The sequence below is a fragment of the Muscardinus avellanarius genome (genome assembly GCF_963383645.1).
Source record: "Muscardinus avellanarius genome assembly, chromosome: 3".
NCBI lineage: Eukaryota > Metazoa > Chordata > Mammalia > Rodentia > Gliridae > Muscardinus > Muscardinus avellanarius.
The window spans coordinates 102,895,979-102,905,197 of NC_137788.1; the positions used below are offsets into that span (position 1 = coordinate 102,895,979).

General features: G+C 45.2%; 1 protein-coding gene across 1 annotated transcript in view; it reads right to left on the reverse strand.

Moving 5' to 3' along the window:
• The window catches only part of PTPN22 (protein tyrosine phosphatase non-receptor type 22), a gene marked incomplete at its 3' end in the record, with an annotated part of 88,167 nt that extends 81,060 nt beyond the window's left edge, over window positions 1-7,107 (reverse strand). Inside the window, exon 1 of the mRNA XM_080691504.1 lies at window positions 7,070-7,107. The remainder of the gene's footprint in view (window positions 1-7,069) is intronic.
• Window positions 7,108-9,219: the final 2,112 nt, after the last annotated feature.

Consider the following 9,219-nt stretch of genomic DNA (forward strand, 5'->3'; position numbering starts at 1 on the left):
TAATCCCCAATATAATAACTAAATAAATAAATAAAATGAAGAGCTAGGGATGTATATCAGAAACAACACTCCTAGATTCAATCCCCAGTACTACAAAAAAATAAAAGGACATAATAAACGATCATTTTAAGTCTCATTATCTCCGTTAGTGGTATGTTAAATTTATAAGTGAATTACACCATATCTAAAAAAGAATAAAAACAATGGACAAAGATATCACAGCTTTTGTCAGTCTGGCGGCCTTAGACAGGACAAACTGGAATGAGGCAGAAACAGAACTAAACAGAGTGGCCAAGGGAGAGCTACAGAAAGCCTACATCATTGAGAGTTGAGGCAAATGGTAATAAAATTTGGTAAGAATAACCAGGACAAGCTGGGCATGGTGGCACATGTTTGTAATCCCAGTATTTGGGAGTCTGATACAGGAAAATTGCAGGTTGGAGAACACTCTCAGCAATCAGTGAGATTCTCATCAACCTAGCAAGACCCTGTTTCAAAATAAAGAATAAAAAATAGGGCTGGGGGTGTAGCTTAGGGTTAGAATGCCCCTGGGTTCCATCCCAATACAGAAGAAGGAGAAGGAGAAGAAGAGGAAGGGAAGGGGGAGGGAAGGGGGAAGAAGAAGAGGGAGAAAGAGAAAGAGAAGCGGGAGAAGGAGAAAAAGAAGCAGGAGAAGGGGAGAAGGGGGCTAGAAAGGACTGATTGGATGATCAGGACTGGAGAGCAGGAAAAGCATAAGGACGGGTTTTGAGCCAGCTGGACAGCAATCTAGGCGAGTGTGTCATACGAATGGCCCACAGAAATAAGTAAGAAGAGTTTGTGGAGCCCGGCATGGTGGCGCACACTTGTAATCCCAGCATTTGGGAGGCGAAGACCTGGGGTGTAGCTCAGAAGTACAATGCCCCTGGGTTCCATCCCCAGTACCAAAAAAAAAAAAAAAAAGGTTTGTAGGTATGGATTGGGGAAGATGGGAAATAAACCATATTTAGTTATCACCCACATTGAAGTGAAAGGTAAAGCCATAAGATTAACTTGCATCTGTGAGAAACAGACTTGGTAAGAAAAAAAAGTCAAGCAAGAACCTTCAGACTCCAAATCACAGGTCTTCCAAATAGCTAAGGGCACAGTGCTTAAAATATCCCTGACACTAGGCTAAGCCCTTTACAAAGTATATTGTTTCATCTTTCCCTCACAACAATCCTAAGTAGTTTGTAAATAAGCTCTGTTTTACAGATGGGGAAAACAAGCCCAATATCATATAATTAGCCCATGGCAAAACTACATTGTTCAAATCAGACAATCTGAATGCCTTAATAATCTCAGGGCTGCAATGCCTTCCTGCTGCAGCCCAGTCATTTAAGCTTTCCTAGGATAAGGTGGCTTAGCAACCAAGCAAAGCCCAGGCCAGAGCTGCTTTACCCACATCACTGGCATAATCCCAAAGGCCCCGTCTCCTCCAACCTCAACGTACTGCAGTATAATGGAACTGAATTCAGTCTGATGTTTTATGGGGCAACGTAGGAAAAAAAAAAGGGAGCTAGTATGGGACAGGGGAAGGGGGAGAAATGAGAAAGAGGAGGTGCTGGCCTGTCATTAATTATCCAATTTATTTTATTTTTATTATTTTGCGGGTCTAGGGATGGAACCCAGAGGCATTTGACCTCCGAGCTATACCCCCTGCCCAATTTTTTATTATTTATTTTGAAACAGGGTCTCACTGAGTTGCGGAGGGCCTCACTAAGTAGCTGAGGCTGTCCGCAAACTGCAATCCTCCGGTCTCAGCCTCCAGAATGCTGGGATTACAAGTGTGCGCCACCACGCCCGGCTTATTATCCAATTTAGATTGTACTTGCTAAAACTTAGTTCAAGTGTATAGACAGAAGAATTTTATTTCAAAAATGGAACTGCAAGCTGGACATGGTGGTGCACGCTTGTAATCCCAGCATTCAGGAGGCTAAGGCAGGAGGATCACACATTCACAGCCAGCCTCAGCTACTTAGTAAGGGCCTCTGCAACTTAGTGAGACCTTGTTTTAAAAATAAAGAATAAAAATAGGGCTGGGGGGTATAGCTTAGAGGTAGAAAGCCTCTGGGTTCCATCCCCAGGAACACACACACACACACACACACACACACACACACACACACACAAGAACTGCATTAGTCAAAGTGAAAATGAAGACTCGCCCAAGAGGTCAACACCACAAAACTCATCTTCTTGAGTTTATAGTAATAGTAGAGACCCAGGAGTATATATCACCATCTTAACTCTGTTGCAAAAATAGCTAATTTCTACTAAAGAGAAATAAGAAATCTAATTTCTGGATTATTAATATATCATGATTTTCCAGGAATAGAGGAAATAAGCATAACTTAAAAAGTAAAAAAGAAAAAAAAAAGTACCACTATTTACTTTTTTGCATTTAAAAGAGAAAGGCCAATGGCTGGTTGAGGGAGAGAAAGTGGTTGATTTGGGGGTTTTTTTTGGTGGTTCTGGGGCTGGAACCCAGAGGCTTTCTACCTCTGGGCTATACTCCCAGACCTATTTTTTATATTTTATTTGGAAACAGGGTCTCACTAGGTTGCTGAGAGCTTCACTAAGTAGCTGAGGCTGGCTTCGAACCAGTGTGATCCTCCTGTCTCAGCCTCCCAAGCGTGAGGATTACAAGCGTGCGCCACCACGCCCGGCAAAAGTGGTTGATTTTGTTAAACCTCATTTCATAAGTAGATAAAGCAGTGTTTTCTTCCAGATATTTAAATAAGTAGTCTGGTTTTAGAATTTACACTCAATGCTCGCCTACTAATCTATTACATTATGAAGGACTGTTTTGAAATACACAGATCATAGAAACCATAAACTCTGCTTCCAATCACTCTTATTTGCAAGGCCAAATAAATATATACCTTCTATCAGGATCCAGAGAGCTCTCTGATTGGTTAAAAACCCTAGAGAAGCCGGGCGTGGTGGTGCACGCTTGTAACCCCTGCGCTTGGGAGGCGGAGACAGGAGGATCACACAGGTTCAAAGCCAGGTGTGCTGGCTTAAGAGACTCCGTTTCCACAGGGGGGGAATATATATATATATGGGTCTGGAAGTGTAGCCCGGAGGTAGAAGGGTTTCCAGGAACCCCAGTACCACCAAAATAAAATAAATAAATAAATAAATAAATACGCTAGAGAAAATGTGGGCTACTAGAGAAATAGCATTCCCACACTGAGTAGTGCAAAAAGAGCTAAGTGTCTTTGAGTTTCAACTCTATCCACAAATGTGTTTACAGAATTTACCAGGACTGTAAGAGAGTTTAAATTGGTCAAGTTTATCTAACGTTAGAGCAGGGGTTAGCAAACTATTTCAGTAAAGGATGAGCTAATAGATATTTAGACTCCATAGGCTGGTGTTTGCCACAACTATTCAACTCTACTGCAAAGGCAGCCACGGACAACAGAGAGAACCTTATTTGAAAAAAAAAAAAAAAAAAGACAGCAGGACAGATTTGGCCTGTGGTTTTAACAGTCAACTCCTTTTCTAAATGATGATTCTCAAACTCCATGTACATCCCAATCACCTCTGCAGTTGAAAAGGTAGGTTTGGAGGCCCCAGTTCATCTCTACAGAGTCCAGATCTCTAGTGATGGGACCTGGGCATCAGCAATTTCATAAGGTCTACAAGTGCAGTATGAAGGACAGTTGGAAACTATGATATCAACTCCCTTCATCTGCGCGGGGTGGCCCTACTGTCCTAGATATGGGCTGGCACTTCCTGCATCCTGTGGCAGTCAGAAGGCAGTAACGACTTTATCTTTTGCTGACCTTTCCCGTAGAAGGGCAGATGAACAAACTGCTTCTTTTGGTCTAAAATGCATAAAATAGCCGGGCGTGGTGGCGCACGCTTGTAATCCCCGCGCTTGGGAGGCTGAGACAGGAGGATCGCACGGGTTTGAAGCCAGCCTCAGCTACTTAGTGAGGCTCTCAGCAACTTAGTGAGACCGTTTAAAAAAAAAAAATATATATATATATATATATATATAATGTCTGGGAGTATATCCTAAAGGTGGAAAGCCTCTGGATTCCCAGTACCACCACCAAAAAATAATAATAATAAATAATAAATAAAATGCATAAAATAATTTCTTCCCTAGTGAAATTAACATAAAATTTAGGGATGAATTTGAAGGAAAATCTTCAGCTTGAAATAAAAGCTTTTTAACCAAAAATCTCCCTCAAATCTTTATTTATTTATTTATTTATTTATTTGTTTTTGGCCCTGGGGATTAAACCCAGGGGCATTTACCTCTGAACAACACCCCGGCCCTATTTTTATTCTTTATTTTAAAACAAGGCCTCACTAAGTTTTAGAGGACCTCACTAAGTAGCTGATGCTGGCCACAAACCCTTGATCCTCCTATCTCATCCTCTCAAGTACTGGGATTACAAATGTGCGGCACACCCCACTTTTTTTTAATGCTGGAAAATGAACCCCAGGGCATTCTACCTCTGGGGTTCACTCTACATTACTAGACCTATTTTATTTTTATTTTGAAATAGGATCTCACTAGGTTGATGAACTCCAGCCCTATTTCATTTTTTATTTAGTTTTATTTTATTTATTTATTTATTTTTGCAGTACTGGGGTTGGAACCCAGGGGGGTTCTACCTCTGAGTGACACCCCCAGCCCTATTTTTTATTCTTTATTTTGAAACAGGGTCTCACTGAGTTGCAAAGGGCCTCACTAAGTAGTAGTTGAGGCTGTCTACAAACTGCAATCCTCCTGTTTCAGCCTCCTAAATGCTGGGATTACAAGCGTGCACCACCACGACTGGCTTATTTTTTTGGGAACAGGGTCTCACAAAGTTGCTGAGGGCCTTGCTAAGTTGCTGAGACTGGTCTTGAACCTATGATCCTTCTGTCTCAGCCTCCTGAGTACCAGAATTACAAGTGAGTATCACCATGCCTGGCTTCTGAAATCCTTTCAGATTACAAAATTTATAGATTTTTAAAATTTTTATCTGTATCTTACTTTTTGTGGTACTGAGGATTGAACTCAGGGCCATTCTACCTCAGAGTATACCCCCAGCACTTTTTATTTTTCATTTTGGTGGTACTGGGGTTCCTGGAAACCCTTCTCCTTCCGGGCTACACTCCCAGAACTATTTTTTTATGCTTTTTTTAAAATTTGGAAACAGGGTCTCTTAAGCCAGCGTGGCTGGCTTCAAACCTGCGCGATCCTCCTGTCTCCGCCTCGCAAGCGCGGGGATTACAAGCGTGCACCACCATGCCCGGCTTATTTTTTATTTTGAAACAGGGTTTTGCTAGGTTGCCAAGAGTCTAAGTTGCCGAGGCTGGTCTAGAACCTGCAATCCTCTTATCTCAGCCTCCCAAGTATTGGGATTACAGGTGTATACCACCACACATGGCTCAGGGTTAAATCTTTTTTTTTTTTTTTGGTGGTACTGGGGTTCCTGGAAGCCCTTCTACCTCCGGGCTACACTCCCAGACCTATTTTTACATTTTTATTTGGAAACAGGGTCTCCTAAGCCAGCGAGCGCGGCTGGCTTCGAACCTGCGCGATCCTCCTGTCTCTGCCTCCCAAGTGCGGGGATTACAAGCGTGCGCCACCACGCCCGGCAGGGTTAAATCTTAAGGAATAGTTCCAGTGTTCTACGTTTCCTCCAAAATATCTTCAGCAAATGGCTGACCTGATCCCTAAAATTTCACTAATAACAAGTCATTACTTTATTTCTAGAGATCTTTGCTTCAACAAAGCTGCATTAAAACTCAAATGAAACCAGAAAGTATAAAATCTCTGTAAGCTTCTGGGAGCTTCTCTCAACTTTATCAAGCAGAAAAATAACAGATTAAGCTACATTCAGTTCTGCCAGATAAATAAAATGAGGCATGATTTATTTGTCTTATGTATTTATTTATGTATTTATGTATTTATTTATTTATTTGGGGGTACTGGGGTTCCTGGAAACCCTTCTACTTCTGGGCAACACTCCCAGACCTATGTTATACTTTTTTATTTGGAAACAGGGTCTCTTAAGCCAGCGCGGCTGGCTTTGAACCTGCGCGATCCTCCTGTCTCCGCCTCCCAAGCGCGGGGATTACAAGCCTGCGCCACCACGCCCAGCTATTTGTCTGTTTTAATTGCCAGAAGTCAATCGCCTGTTCATCCAATGAGCAAATGATGTCCAGCCTCAGGATTAACTCCACTTCTCAGCTCTCCAGATTTTCCTAGAAAGAATAGTGAAAATACTAGTTAAAAGGATGGTCTTTAAAAACTTCCTAAAGCTGGGCGTGGTGGCGCACACATGTAATTCCAGTGCTTGGGAGGTGGAGACAGGAGTACTGCATAGGTTCGAAGACAGCCTCAGCTACTTAGGCTCTCAGCAACTTAGTGAGACCCTGTTACCAAATAAAGTATAAAATAGGTCTGCGAGTATAGCCCAGAGGTAGAAAAGCCCCTAGATTCCACCCCCAGTACCACCACCACCAAAAAAAAAAAGAACTTCCTAAAAACCAGGAAATGACCTGCATATACCTTCAGAGTATAACTCTTACTAAAGCTTCTGCCAATCCTGGAAATGGAAAGGAGTGTATGTCAGCAGAAGTTCTAATGAGTACTAAGATAAGACACAGGTGTAGAATGCCTCCTACAGTTATCTCAAAATTTTCTTCATTAAATAATAAATTATTCTGAACTTTCTCAACACACAGGTAAAGATGTTAAGAAGGCCCAGAAATTCACATGGGAGCAGAGAGAAGCCAGCCTGAGATTATAATTCCACCACCAATGTACTTTGTAGATGATTGTGAATAGGAGGTGGATGGAGGTCAGCTTTACAGAGTCAGCAGTGAACATTTTAGGCAGAATGACTCTGGAGTCCAACCCCCACGGGCTGTGCCTCTCTCTGCTCCCCTTTCCCATGGCAACAAAATCCTGTCAAATAGGAAAGCCTGTTTTCCTGCTTGATTTCCAGTTAACAGAAGGGGTCGTGATTAGAATCCCAGGTACTAATGCCAAAACAAGCCAAGTACATAGCAAAGCCAGGGGCCCCAACATACTTACCCATCCTCCCTGACTCTGGATGAACTCCCGGATGGCTGTGTTCCCACTGATCATAACTGTCATGGGGGTGGCCACCTGTCTTGCCATTTCAGGAGCCACACGAGCCACATACTCGAGAAGTTTCACCGACACTGCCAGGAAGGCTCTCTCATAAGCTAGGCTGGGATCCTGAGCGCACCAGGTCTTGCTGAGAGACTTGACTGTGTCCTGAAGCACAGCTCCTGCCTGGGAAGAGAGGATTCGTCAGTGGAGTATCCATCAGAAAGTGCCAGAGGCTGAGGCTGCAGGCACAGGGATCCTGCAAGCGTTTCTCAAAGAGTAGCAAATGTACTATTAGTGAAACTTGAGGTAATATTGGGGGGCAGAAGGATACACTTTTTTCATTTTAGTGTTTTGTTATTTTAGTAAATATTAGAAAAATATGTAAACAGCCCATCAAACCCATGATTTCATATATTAGTGCTTAGGATGAACAAGATGCAAGAAAAATGATGTGATTGGAAAGAAAGATATTAAGTACATGATAATGCAGTAGGTCGATTTGTAAAAGTATTGTTTGTATGTCCAGGAAATGTCTAGGAAGCACCAAAGTCTAAAAACAAATTAGCCCTTCCTTTTCCTCTTTCCTTTCCCAAACAATTTGGTCCTAAAGCCAAGCTGATGGAGCCAAGGGAGACCTTTCGGGATGTAGGATGGCCAGTAGTGATTAGACGAAGGTGTCAGTCCAAACAAGCTGAGAAGGGAATTCACAGGGGAGGCACCTATAACTTAGTTTTTCACTAAAAGAAACCAGAGCTCCCTAGAGAACTGCTGACTCCAAGCTGGGCAGAGAAGCTACTGTTAAGTTGGGTCCTGCACTCATGTGACTTTGTGTCACATGACCTCTGCAGGGCAAGGGAGGGGCTGAAACCCCCGCGAGAATTGGGCATTCCCGCGAGTAAACCCCCATCTCGCGAGATGCATGCCTTTAAAAGGAGAGCCCGCATCCTCTAGCTTCGGACAGGCGCGCGGGCCCCACAGTGCCTCGCCCTGATCCCCGGGAGAGCCGTGCCATTAAAACTTTACATGCCACGTGTACCGGACCTCTCTCGTGTTTTTCACACTCCGCCGTACTCATTTTTATTTTACTCGCATTTAATTTTTTATTTTACTTATCATTTGGTGCCGAACCGGGAGAACTCTTGGGTCCCTCCCCATTTTTTTTTCCTTTTTTTTTTTTTTTCTGTTTTCTCTTTTTATTTTTACTCTCTTTTTGAGCCCCGGACTCTCCGACCCGCCAGCAGCTCGACTGTGAGGTCCCACACCAGCGCTCCGCTTGCAGGCGTTGCTCCCACCACTGCCGCCGCTGCTGCCCCGTGCCTGCCCGGACCGTAAGCCATCTTTTCAGCCCCGCGCTCTCCGGGAGAGCCGGCGGCCTTCTTCCTGCCCCGGGCTCTGCTGAGAGTCCGCGGCCATCTTTCCAGCCCCGAGCTCTGCTGAGAGCTCACGGCCATCTTTTCGGCCCCGCGCTCTGCTGAGAGCTCAAGGCCGTCTTTCCGGCCCCGCGCTCTCCAGGAGAGCCGGCGGCCATCTTTCCAGCCACGAGCTCTGCTGAGAGCTCGCGGCCATCTTTCCAGCCACGAGCTCTGCTGAGAGCTCACGGCCATCTTTTCGGCCCCAAGCTCTGCTGAGAGCCGGTGGCCATCTTTCTGATCCTGCGCTCTGCTGAGAGTCTGCGGCCATCTTTCCAGCCCCGAGCTCTGCTGAGAGCTCGCGGCCATCTTTTCAGCCCCGCGCTCTGCTGAGAGCCCACAGCCATCTTTTCGGCCCCGCGCTCTGCTGAGAGCCGGTGGCCATCTTTTCCCGCCCATGTGCTCTCTTCCGGAGCGCCGGCGGCCATCTTCCACGGCCACCACCGCCGGGGCGTGCAGGCTCCACCGGCCGCCAGGCTGCTAGTTCCACCCGCCTGGAGCCAGGCTCCTTGGGTGATGCTGGCACCTGTTCTACTTGCTGACCTCCTGCACGGGCCAGGAACTCTGCCTGCCGCTTGGACCTCCTAAAACCGCCGTTCCCGCCTGCCCACGCTGCCCGCCGCTGGAATGGGACCGCGCTGCCTGCGGACTGCGCCACGCCGTGCACCTATGTCTTCTCCACGCCTGGCGTTGCTTAGA